Source organism: Macrotis lagotis, chromosome X, assembly GCF_037893015.1.
Source record: "Macrotis lagotis isolate mMagLag1 chromosome X, bilby.v1.9.chrom.fasta, whole genome shotgun sequence".
Classification (NCBI taxonomy): Eukaryota; Metazoa; Chordata; class Mammalia; order Peramelemorphia; family Peramelidae; genus Macrotis; species Macrotis lagotis.
This window is the reverse complement of record NC_133666.1, coordinates 520,120,580-520,134,521: the sequence shown is the minus strand read 5'-3', so window position 1 is coordinate 520,134,521 and position 13,942 is coordinate 520,120,580. Positions and strand designations below refer to the sequence as shown.

General features: G+C 33.8%; 1 pseudogene; it reads left to right on the top strand.

Moving 5' to 3' along the window:
- The first annotated feature begins 1,907 nt into the window (after positions 1 to 1,907).
- On the top strand, positions 1,908 to 2,082 carry LOC141503843 (U2 spliceosomal RNA; annotated as a pseudogene).
- Positions 2,083 to 13,942: the final 11,860 nt, after the last annotated feature.

Genomic DNA, 13,942 nt, shown 5'->3' with positions numbered 1-13,942 from the left:
CTCCACCCCCCCCAACTTAATCTTTTATATTTTCTTATATGAGGTAGTTTCACCTCCTAAATTTTGAGATGTTCACTATAACATTGTTTTAAATCACTTTTATTTAATTTGGAATAAATAGTAATAATAGTTCATCTTTAAATGACACTTTATAGAAGTCCTTTCTCAATAAACTGAGAAGTCAGTACAAATATTGCTTTCTTTATGTTCCAGAAGAAGAAAGGGAGATTCAAAGAAGTTAAGTGACTTTTCCAAGATCATATATATTTAGAAGCAATTCAATTAGAGAAATATATAATTGCAACACACTGAAAACCAATCATAAGCCAAACACTAGGTCATTAATTAACCTACCCTGAACATCACTTTATATATATATGTGTGTGTGTGTGTGTGTGTGTGTGTGTGTGTGTGTGTGTGTGTGATGAAGTGACTGGAATTAGAGTATTCTAAAGTTCCTTTCATTCCAAATTTCATTAATAAATTTAGATTTCACACTTTATACTTATTTTATGTTTTAGGAATATCTTCCTCACAATCACCCCATAATAATGTTTTATACTGACTTTGTCAGAATATTATAAACATTTTTCTCCCCATTTTACAGATCTGGACATTAAGGCTGAGGGAGTTTAAATAACTTACTTGTCCATGATGAAAGGAGCCATCTTAGTAAGTAAATATCAGAGCTCATACTCTAATCCTTCTAGCTAAAAAAAGCAGTAGTGTTACTATTATTTTACTCTCACTTGTTATCATTCCAGGTCATTCATATTGCTTCTCCACTTGACCTATAGGACAAACCATCTCCAGAAGATTCTAGCTAGCACACTAAAAAAAATAAGTAGACATACAGATAAATGCATTCAGATTTTTTTTTTTGCTTTTGCTTTGTTGGTTTTTTTCCTTGCTAGAAAAATGCTGTTTGACTCTAAAATTTTCATCCTATAAGTCAGTGTCAGCATCTCAATGGAAATGGAAAGATTGGACTCAGTGACCTCTGAGTACCTTCCAACTCTAAACTCTGTGATGAAACCTAAGAGATAAATCCTTCCTGAAATGATTTTCAGTGTATTTTTCCGTATCCTACTTTATATGACTTCATAGTCACTAGACTCTGAACAAAGCCAAAATTCTAAGTTAAATTCTATAAGTGGAAGTAGGAGGCTATGGCTGACTGCACAGAATTAGAAACTGACAGGCAAACTGCATCGACATCTACTAAGTGACATCAGCAAGTTTAGTATCTCTCTTGCCTTTTTCTTCCTCTCTTTTTTTAAATGAGTAGGTGTTTCAAACTTTTAAGTGTTTAGAAAGTATTCTCAGTTTAAAAGACTTTTTTTTTAACATAAAAGGAATTCCAGTTCTGGGTTTAAAAAACAACTATGCTGGGCTACAATTTATAGTTTAATTCTAATTGCAATTCCTCTGTCCATCCCTCATGGAATGGCTTAATTATAGCAGAATTTAAAATTTAAAAGATCTTCACAATAGCTACAATCCCCAGTAAGGGCTACAGAATCTTCCTGCTACTTATAGCTTTCTCAGATACTGGATACTTTTCTCTTTACCATTGAACCATATCAATTCTTTACTTCACCCTTCATTGTTCAACTTCTAATCCCTTTACTGGCATATGAGTGACAGTTGAATTGGCAGTGTTTTCAAAGCAAGGATGAAGCAGTTGTCAATGCTAAATTTTTCATTTAATCAGTTGGGAAGATAATGAACATTGTTCTTTCCTCTGCTGGGGGCAACAAATGAACTCAACTCACCATCAACATACTATGGAATGATATCCTATGTTCATAAAAAGTGGAAGATCATATCATAATAATATCTGATATTTTCAGAATGATATACAGTTTACAAGAGACTTTTCTTGCAACTACTCTGAGAAGTAGGTAATCGCTTCTTCGCCTTTTGGCTAAGATCAAGTGTAGTATCTGAGAAGTAGGTAAGATAGGTCTCATTCCCATTTTGCAGTTAGTTAGGTCATGGAACAAAGATAAACCCACCCTATATCTAAGTCTAGTGCCCTGTCTACTAAAATATTACTCTTCTTTTATAAATCAAAATTCAAAGAGAGATTTTAAGTGACTGCCATTTTAGACAGTATGCTAAAGGATCAAAAGCACTAGACTAGGAGTTTGAGGAAATGAGTTTTTTTTGTCCTTGTTCTATGACTAACTAGGAACAGGATCTTGGGTATTCCACTTCACCTTGGTAATCTTCAATTTATTTCAATTTAAATGAATGAAGTGACCTTGATAATATGTTAACTTCTACCTCAACACTTCAAGAATATATGTACTCTCTTTTTTTCAAGGGCTCAAGGTTGAAATTTTATCTGAGTCTGATCTGTGGAATAAAGTATTTAGGATAATAAATATTTAAATTGCTGAATCAAGAAAAGGAAGTTGTACCAGTCATTAAGCCAATGAAATTATATTTCTGAATATCCTACAGGAAAATTTGTTTCATGATCATCTGTAACTTTTTTGTATTTTGGGGGGTTTTTGCAAGGCAGTAGGGTTAAGTGACTTACCCAAGGTCACATAGCCAGGTCATTATTAATTGTCTGAGGCCTGATTTGAACTCATGTCTTCCTAACTCCAGGGTTGATACTCTCTCCACTGCACCACTCAGCTGCCCCATTTATTTTTTATTTTATGAGAGGATGGAGCAATGACCTGGCACCACTAGAATGTCCCAGTATCATGAATTGTTTTGTGGGGGTAGAGGTTATAGTTTGAACTCCTCATGAACCAAATTAAAAAAACTTTCTTGTGGTCCTTCCTGTTTCTTCTAATCAATGCTTGATGGGTCCTTCATCACTTTTTGTATACTCTGGTAGTAGTCATTTATAGATCATTGGCATTTAAAGCAGTTTAAATCTCTTTAACCACTCTTATAATAAATAACATCACTCATGGGCAATCTAAATGGATAGAAGATGGGGAGTGGGCTGAGATTTGGAGAGGTGACCTGCCTAATTCCAAAGGGTTTATGCTGCTCAAAGAAGGTATGTAGTCAAGTAAATGAGAAAGACTGTCATTTTGATGTCTTCTATCCATTCATCAAAGTCATACAGTGCAAACTGTAATCATTATTCAACTCAAGACAAATCAAGATAGTTGCTTCATCTTAAAGGATTATGGAAAAGTTAACCCTTGAAGAACAAAAATGGCAGAGAATTTTGACACTACTACTACCTGAAGCAGTAAAGAAATTTAAACAATTTTTTAAAAAAAGAGTCAAAGCATTAACAATAATCAAACTGCCCAATAAAGGTATGGTAATAATGGTAGAGATGATAAAGAATCTTAACCATCCTCCTATCTGTTTAATAATAGTCTATTTATTTCTACATAAATCTAAATTCCTTGTCTACAGCAGTTTTACTTTGGTTTGTTTTCCTCTTTTACTCTAATGACCTGCTTTCTTTTTCACCTGCAAATACAATTTCCTGAAACCTTACAAAAAACATGTCTGATAGATACATTTTATTTTCTGAATATTACCCATTCCGCGGAAACTAATTTCTTATTAGTTTGGACTAAGCAGTTTCCCAGCTCTTAGACTGATTGCAAATTTTTCACTGCTAAAACAAGACTGAGTAATCTGGCATGACTATTCAAATGTAATGATGCATTGAAAAAAATTCTGGCAAAGACTCCTAAATAGCAAATTCTAAAGTCTTAAACAAAAAAGATCTATACATTTTTATCATTAATTCAATTGGCCTTTAGGAATTTCATATGGCTCAAATTAAGATCACACCCCTCCCCTTAAGTATGCTTCAGTCTATATTTAGACAACACCAGTCCTTTCTCTGAGAGTGAATAGCATTTTTCATCATGAGTCCTTTGGAGTTCTCTTGAATCATTGTTTGCTGAGAATAGCTAAGTCATTCACAGTTCTTCATAGTAAAATATTGCTGCTATTGTGTACAATGTACTCCTGATTCTGCTTACTTTATTTTGTATCAGTTCATTTAAGTATTTTCAGGATTTTCTAAAATCATATTATCATTTTTAACAGTACAATTAACATTCCACTGCATATACCAAAACTTGTTCAGCCATTCCTCAATTGATGGGAGATAACATGATTGTTGATGAGTTTTCTCAAATGCAGATGTCCAAACTATTCAAATTATTATGTGAAGTGAATCAAATAAAGAAACCAAAATCCATAATGATGAATGGATTTTATTTTATGTTAATTTTCATAATTATCTTGCTCTTGACCTCCAGTATTTTCCATTCCTTTGTCTTTTCCTCAAAGTAAGAATATTTGATAGGTTTAGAATTGAGAATCAATGAGAAACATTAATGTAGAAAGTTTAGAGACATAATGATCCTATTAATATTGCAGAAATGAGTAACATTATGAACAAACAGTACAGGTATGTAAGTCATACATCTCTAGCTGAAAACATCTCACCTGTCAATGTTCATTGTCTGTGAACTATCAAAAGTTCAGGTATATAAAATGCAAACTAAGGTTTTTGAGGCCAAGAATTATTTTTTCTCTTTTTATATTTTGAATAGAACAAAATACTAGTACTTAATAAACACTTATTGAGTTGAATATTTAAATCTAGAAGTTCTCTTGAGAGAATCATTAGACCTTGATAGAGTAAAATATAAGCTAGGACTCACTTCCTGCAGTATGAGATATAGGAATTAATCCTTTGACCATGTCCTGGGGAAAACATGAAGCCTAGGAAGTTGAGGATTATAAACTGGATCAATTCTGATGGTCATGAGAAAGGAAGAGAGTCAGCTCTAAAAGTGTAGAGGCTGCGATAAAAGAGGAAGAGGGAAACTAGAAGTATAGGACATAGAGGTCCTTTATTAATATACATAGGTCACAACTATTTACTACAAAACAGGAAGAAATGGAGAGAAATGTAAGAAAGAGACCTAATTATAACTCAACTGTTGCCTGGAAAACACATCTTAAGCCATTCATGATCAGGTCCCCAGGTCAAGCTAAGGACGAGAGAAGGTCTACAACAAAGAAGAATGGACTGAGAAAGAAGGGGAAATGAGTTCAACTACAATGTTCTCTTAGAATTTCCTCATATTGGTGTCCAATTGGGTTAAAATTTACCTCTTGAGGGATGCAAATCCACCCTATCCAAGAAGTCTGAAAAATAAAAGAACAGGGATCAAGAGAGGAAAATACATTGGGTCTAGGGAAGAGAAATGATTGCTGGTAAATATGTTTACAGTAAAGACACCATAGGGAAAAATGATTAAAATAATTGATAAAAACAGGTAAAAGATGTCTGAGGAAAAGAAATGTACAAACAGATAAAGGGATAATTAGAATAAAAGAGAAATTTAAAATAGAAGAAACTAAATCAAAATCTCCTGAGGTCAAGTGAAAGAAGTACAATAAACTGTTAAAAGTTTCTTGAAATGAAAATGCAAAGACAAAAAAATGTTTAGTATGATTCAGATAAACAATCAAAGAATTAAAGGAAAATATCAAAAGATATAAGAAAGGACATTAGGAAGAAATCATGAAGTTGAATAAGGGACTGGAGAATTTTAATCAACTGATAAATTCTCTGAAATTCAGAATGGTACAAATAGAATGCAAAATTAATTAAACACAATTAAAAGACTGGAAGATAAGAAGAATGAAGATTTTAAAAAGACAAATTATTATACTTGAAAATGAAATTTGAAGAAATGATCAAAGAAAAATAGATCATCCATAAAATCATCATGAAAAGTGAAAGCTAAATATAAAATACTCAGAAAACACAGGAATATTATCTGGAAATACTAAAATCAGATTACAAGGTACAGATCAAGAGAAAACAGAGTAACAGCAATAAACTCAAAGTTTGAATCACTTAGAAAAAACACAAACTATAGAATTTGATACTGAACATCACACAAAAAAATTTTGTAGACAGAAAGCCCTGCTAAAGAACATTAAACTTCAACGATTATCAGGTAAACAGATTTGCTTCTTGCTTGAAATATGATATTCTGAAGTGCAAAGAAGTTTGATCAACAGCCCCAAAATAATACATCATGCAAATATGAATCTAAGAATCAAAGAAAAATAATATGACATTGAACAAGTAAGTAGAAATAAAATATCCCTTTCAGAACCAAGAGGTGAGTAAACCTCATCCATCATGCAAACTAACCAAACAAAATGATGTCAAATACTTTCAGATAGTAATTAAGAACTAAGAAATGAGATAAAAGGCTACAAGAGCGACTCTAGTCCTTCAGCACCACAACACTTGACCTATCCACAACCTTCAGCATGGGCAAGCAGGAGTTGGCAACAGTAGAGCTCAGACTCAATGTTGACCCAGACACAGTTGCAACTCAGGAGAAGTTCCTTTATCTTTCTTAAACTCTGACTATGCAATTCTGATACTGTCCCAGTTTAGAGGCTCAGATCCTTACAGTCATCATACCCTCCTGTAGCAGCCAGACCCAGACTCTTTCCATGATCTTGGTTTAAATATCTACAACATGACCCCCAGCTATCTCAGTATGCATCTAATTAGGAAACCCTGTTATAGAGGGAGAAAAGAAGAGAACCCAGAACAGAATCTTTTGAAATGTTCATATTTAAGGAGTATGAATGGATGATGACCCAGTCAAGGAGCATGAGGGAAAGTCAAATCCAGTTTAGAAACTTGCAGACCATGAGGAGAGCAATCAGACTGACTTAGATCAGAACATTTTGGGAAAACTGAAAGCTTGCAAGTCTCCAGCCTAAATTGTTCCTGAGATCTGGAAACTCAATACCCCACAAAAGTAGCAACAGAACTAGCAAGACCTTCTCTATAGAACTTCATAGATCATACCCCTAACAGCAAGTCTTATGTGTGGAGAAAGGCGGGAAGAAGGAGCAAAAAAAAAAAGACAGAAAAAGTAAAAAGAAAGAAAGAAGGGAGGGAGGGAGGGAGGAAGGGAAGAGGAAAGAGTAAAGAAGAGAAAAAGGAAAGGAAAGAAGGAAGGAAGGAAAGAAAGAAGAACATATATCATAGTTAATAGGGTCTTGGATATAGAGTCAAGAAGACCTGTGTTTCTCTGCATATTATAAGCTTTGTGTGATCCTGGGCAAAGCATTTAACCATTCTATGACTTATTTTGCTCATTTGTAAATCAAAGTGTTAGATTTGATGCTTTCAAATATCTCTTCCCGTTCTAAAGTTGTGGTCTTGGACATTAACAATTCAAGTTAATTTGTGAGATTCAAGATAGGGCAAGTAAATGGGGGTGGAGAGGAAAGATGAAAATAAATGATCTTCAAAGTGTAAGTCCCTTTAAAGGAACTGAGACCATTTTAATGGAGTGACCCTTGAGAGATCACTTCTCTGGACCATAGATCTGCTTCTGAGAAAAGTATTTACTAAGTATTTTGCCTTGATAGTTCATTTGACTAAGATATAAATCTATTTAGAATCTTAAGAGAGGCAGTTCCTGAAGTAAGTTTTGTTCAGAATGCTGAGAATTTGCATATTTGAATATAACAAACTCTAGAATTATTGAAGAAAATTCTGCAGTGATTTATGCATGAAAAATTAGAGAACTTATATATTAATAATTAGAGAGATATGACCACCAAACCTGTTCTATTTTATTCATCAAAAATAATTTATCTGATCATAGATGTCATAAATTTCAATCATTTATTTATTTTAGATATGAGACTTATCAGAGAAAGTTGCTAGAAAAAGGGAAAGATTTTTCCAGTATTTATATATTTCCTTTCTAATTTTTTAGACTGGTTTATACAAAACCTTTTATATTTCTATGTAATTAGAATTATTTAATTTATCTTGTGCAACTTTTCCTATTGTTTTGTTGCTCTTTCCCTATACATAAATCTGAAAGGTGATTTCTTCCTTGTTATTGGCTACAAGAGGTACTTTTGTAACTTACTGTGGCAGCTTTTCTTTAGACCCCACCACTTGTTATCCAATTTGATTTTATTATGATTCAATTTTGAACCTTATTTCCACTTCAATCATTTACTACCACCTCTGAAAGTTTCCTGATAGGGATTATGTCTTATTTATCCAGCCATTCTAGTATTCTCTTTGGTGACTCCCTTGTCAAGACTTCTATTTCAGGAAGAGTTCCTGTTATGTTTGCCTCTTTTATGTTTCATTTTTTTCCCTCTGAATTTTTCCTTTCCATTAACTACTTTTGCCACTCCCTTCCTCTTCCCTGATCCCAGCTAGTGGCTATCTTATTTGCTGCTATTTTTATTCACAACACATAGCATAATATTTGACATATAGTATATGGTTAATAAATTCCTTATCTGTATCTATTTACCATCTTTCTATCTAATCTGTCTTTATCTAAGATCTTCAATGTTCTAACTTTCCCTTCCCCATTACCTTATACTAGTCAGTCCAACAGAACACTCCAAGATGCCCACCATTTAGTCTCTACCCATGTCCATAGTGAATCATAGTCTTCAAGACTTGTGGAAAAGTTCCTCACTCTCTGGGCTTCCCTCTGACTCTGATCATCTTCTATATATCTTCTAGCCCCTGAGACCTTGAAGATGGTGAGTATCATCATCATAGATACAGAGCTATTATTAAAAGTAGAAGAAATGGAGCAGGTTGGGAGAGTTAGGATTAGATGGAGAAGCTGGTGTAAGAATAGGTTATGTATAGAGCATTTAAAGACTACAAGTCCAAACAGTCAATGATAGGAAATCTGGGGAGTAATGTAGAGTTAACTGACTACATTAATTAAGTCTAGTACATTTGAAACTAAGCAAGGAATTTAGAACATGCAGAAAGATCCAAGGAAGCAGAGTTGAACTCATTCAGGTCAAATATAGCATAAACATGTCAAATAGAATATAACATAAGCATGAAAAATTAAGTGAAGGCAAACTGTCAAGAATCTGTACAGATTGTATTAGAATTGGAGATGAAGGCAGCTAGATAGAGAATGGAGAACATTGGACTCGGACTCAGCAAGACCTACTACATTAAAAATGCTGCTTCAGACATTTACCATGGTGTGTGACCCTGACCATAAATCTTAGTCTCTTGTTCTCAGTTTTCACACCTATTACATAAGTAAAATTCCTCAGAAAACTTAAAGTATTATATAGATGCTAGCTATTATATATATATATATATATATATATATATATATATATATATATATACACAGACTGAAGGATAGCACAAAGAAGGGAATTGGGATTTCAGAACGTCAGACACATTTCACTAACAAGAAAACTTTCATAACCAAGGAAGTACTTTCTAGTTGGTCAATGGAGAAAGCATCAAATGACTGCCTGAAATTGGTTCAGAATGAGGAGACCAAAAAAAGAAAAAAGAAAAAGGGATAGACTAACATAGAAAAGAAAGGAGAAAATAGGAAAAGGAATTGGAGGGATCCATAAATTTTTTTTTATTAAGTGAATCTATGGCAAAAATCCTTGAAATGACATTTATTTCTCTATTTCTGTTTCTCTCTCCTTCTTCCCTTCCCTCTCTCTCCCTCTTGTTCTCCTTCTCCTCCTCCTCCCTATTTCATTTCATTTTGAACTCAGTTTATTTTGAACTTTATTTGTGTGTGTGTGTGTGTGTGTATGTATGTATGTGTTTTTGTCTGATTTTACCTTGTTAGACTTGAAATACCTTTAGGAAGTGGTTGCCACTTATCTACATTTTGTATTTGAAAATCAAATAATAGATAGTTGATAATTTTTATTGAATTGAATTGCGGTACCAGAGATAAATCACCTAGTTAATAAAGACTGGGGGAAGGGCAAGGCTATGTATTTTTGCAATAAGTAGTTTCTTTTATTTTATTTGGGACTTTTTTCCTTGTCAAACCTATTCTGAATTTCTTTAAATAGATAGGGAGATTCTATTATTCTACTGACTGAAATTGCATGGAACAATTTCAAATTATTTGGGCCAACTCTGCTGTGGAAAGAAAAGTCATCATTCCATGGCTGCACTAATGATTTCTGAAGGTGATGCAAACACACACACACACACACACACACACACACACACACACACACACTCAGAAATTGCATCATCATGCCCCACATGCTTGTTGCTGGGGGCTGTGCAAGATGTCTTGTTTGAAGAAATAGCATTTTAGAAGTGAGGAGGAATCCAGGACAGATAATTATAGCTGACATTTATATATAATTTGAAGTTTGCAAAATGCTTTCTACATATTACTGCATTTGAGCTTTACAATAGCCTTATATTATACATAGCAAAGGTTTTGTTATGTCCATTTTCCAGATAAAGGGACTGAAACTCAAAAAGATTAAGTAATCTATAATCACTCAAGTAGTAAATAATATTTACATACTGGTCTTTTTTGATTCTAAGTAACTCATTCAATCCCATATGCCACATTATTTCCCTATGGATTTTAAGGATGCCATTGAATGGGATTCTCAAGTACTGGCAATGTTTTCATTAGTCAAGGAAACAAGAAGCAAATTCATTCCAAATATATTAATACAATTTCCTTTATGAAGAATGGTACATCAGAGGATGACTATAAAGCATTATTCCAAAGACTCATCATGTCACAAAGATGATCCTGGTTTTTCAATACTATCAGGAGTGGAACAGTTTTGACAGACACTCCCAGGCTAAAAGAATGGCAAGCAAAATTCTGATAACAAATTGAGACTACTTTATGATATCCAATATTGGTAAAGTGTGATGTAGTGCCTCTAATTCTTCAAGAACACCCTTTTATGTCAGACAAGTTGTTATCACTAGGCTTCAAACTTGGTGATGTGTTCTTTGGCCACAGTAAATCATGAAAAAAAGTGTTTCTTAATTCCATATGTCCTCTCCTTCTTCTGCTATGATGGAGGCACAGAGGCAGAAAAAAGGACTGAAAATCCTAGGATTCATGGTTTTTAAACTGTCTATAAAGGCAGCATGAGAGGCAGACAAGATGGCATAATGGATAGAAAGCTGGCTTTGGCCCCAGAAAGACTCAGGTCCAAGTCTCTCCTTTGATATTTACTAACTGCATGATCTTGGGCAAGTCTTAACTTCTCAGGACCCCAGGTGACTCTCTAAGATTATAAAATGAAGAAAAGAAAAGGTGACCAACTTGTATGGAAAGAGGATGCTCTTTGCCAGGAGTGCCCTATACTAAAGAAGTCTGGTTCTTATTCCTCCTACAAATTTTAGCTTAAGTACTGTTACTATAAATGTGAGATTCTTTTCAAAGACCAATGATTAGACATACTACTGGGGAAAAAAATTATCTTGGCCTTATATATAAAAAGGAAAACAGAAGAAAGAAAGTGGTTAGAGATGGGAAGATTATACATGGACAACCTCTGGGATACTCACAATATAAAGAGAATATGTAGAAAGTTCCCCTAGTACATTATGTGGACCTGTTGTGAAACATTTATGCAAAGGATTTAAAGAGTAACACAGGCTAGGCAGGCATGAAGAGGTTGCCTTCAGCATCAGTGGGGGGAATATTACGTTGATAAGGTCAGAGATCCATTTGGACATTTTAGAGCATATCAACAGATCACATCCCACATACCTTAATTCTTTTTTAAAGTTTTTATTTATTTTTTTCTAATTAGAAGGAAAGGTAGTTTTCTACATTCATCCTTTTGCAAACTTTTGAGTTCCACATTTTTCTACCACCCTCCCTTTCCTCTTGCCTCCCCAAGGCAGAAAACAATGTTATATAGATTGAACATATACAATCTTGTTTAACATTTTCATATTAATTCACATACTTTAATTATTGATGCTTTCTATACTTGATTATTTTTATCTGATTTCTGCTCTCTGACTGTCCTACCAGATCAAGAAGAGGGGAAGTGATGTACTACAGACTTAAATTAAGATGACTAAATAACTCAAGAGATGAAAATTCAAATTAATAACTCTAGTATTTATTAAGAGTTTGTTATTACAAACCATAGGTAATAGAGAAGATTTTTTAAAAAGATAAAAAGACTATTTCTGTTTTTCTGGGACTTACAGTCCAGGTGGAGAAGGGGGTGGAGATATAACACATGCAAAAATAACTACAGTATAACATGAAAGAGAACATGATAAATACTTAAGAGCAGTACAACTATTCAATCAAGAAGCAAAATTGGACAAAACTTCAGTCACTAGACCCCAAAAAGATGCCAGATCAGTGCTCTGAAACAAAGATCTGGATGATAGAGGAAATTCAAAGCTGGTCCTGGTTCTGCCTTGGCAAGGTTTTTCTCAGATTCTTTAACTGGAGAATGTTACATATGTGAGCAAGGGGAGACAGTGAGCTACAATACGAGACCCATTAAATCTGCTATCAGAAGACCTGATAGATAGAATCCTGGTTTCACTACTTATAACCTGAACATGGAAGAAGTCACTTCATTTCTGTGAACTTCAATTTCCTCATTTGTCAAATGATAAGAGTGATCTGCCAGGCTTATTTTCTATTCCACTGAAAATCTTCACAAGTTTAAGGAGGGTGTGAATGATAGAAATAAGCAGGTTGGAGATTGACTAGGCAATGTTTTGAGTTTCAGGACAATCAATGAGAAATCTGACTGTATGCCTTCTTACTAATATATACCCCCTCCTACACAGAACACAACTAGCCTGGAGTCACTTTGCTTAAGAAAATCAAAAATCTTTAACCTCAATTTAAAAAAAAATTAAAGATCAGGTATGGAAAAATATGAAATTAATTGCTTTTTTCCTCTAATCTAAATAACATAATTCCCACCTCTACCATAATTCTACATTATAACCCTCAGCATGCCATCAAGCAATTACTATCTAACCCAAAATTATAGAATCTTATTGGAACTTCAAGATCTAATGACAAATTAATTCCATGCTTTCTAAAAGTGAAAGAAAAGTCACAGAGCTTCAATATTTTTAGAAAACTAATAGTTGAGTTGATCTCAGTTCTAAAAATCATAGAATTATAGATCAGGGTTCCTAGATATCATTTATTTTAAAGATTTCATTTTACAAACAAAGATTTAAAGGCTCAAAATGATTTTGTGATTTGTCTACTGTGACAGAGCAAAGTAACGGAAGAAACAGGACCAGAACCCTTATTTCCTGACCTGCTTATTCTGTCCTACTCGCTGTTGGCATTTAGTCATGTCAGTATGTCTGACTTTTCATGACTCTTTTGAATTTTCTTTACTGGAGTGGTTTGCCATTTCCTTCTCTAGCTCCTCTTCCAGACAAGGAAACTGAAACAAAAGAGGTTAAGTGATTTGCCCAGGGTCACAATGCTAAGTGTCTAAAGTCAAATTTGAGTGCAATATATTATTCTATTTTTTCTTTACTATTTGTATAATGGAGGCAGGTAGATAACTCAGTATACAGAGTACTAGACATGGTGCCAGGAAGATCTGAGTTCAAATAATTTAATTTTTGTTCTTTCAGTTTGCTACTTTTCTAAATGAGGCACTCAAATAGAAGGAGATAAGTGCTTTAGAGTCTCAGCAGAAGAGTGGAACCTGAGTATTGTTCTCCATCATAGCTCTAGAGTAAGAGTTATCTAAGTCCAATTCTGTCATCTATCCAATGAGGAAATAGAAACTGACCAAATCAAAATGACTTGTCTAAGGTCACTCAACAAGTGGCAGAACAGAGATTCAAACTCAGTTCTGATGATTTCAAGATTGGTATTTTTTTCATTGCATTCTATTGTCTACAAGCATCATGGGGCAGAGAATAGAGTATTTGACTAAGCATCCAGAAAACTAGGGTTTCAGTTCTTTTTCAAATGCTTACAAAATGTGACAGGGCAAAAGCTAGAAGAATATTAGTATCTACCTAATACAATTGTCCTTAAGATTAAATGAGATGCATCTACGATTTAAAATCATTTAAGCTTAAAATTGAACTAAGATTTTGGGGTACTGTATATATGAAAACATT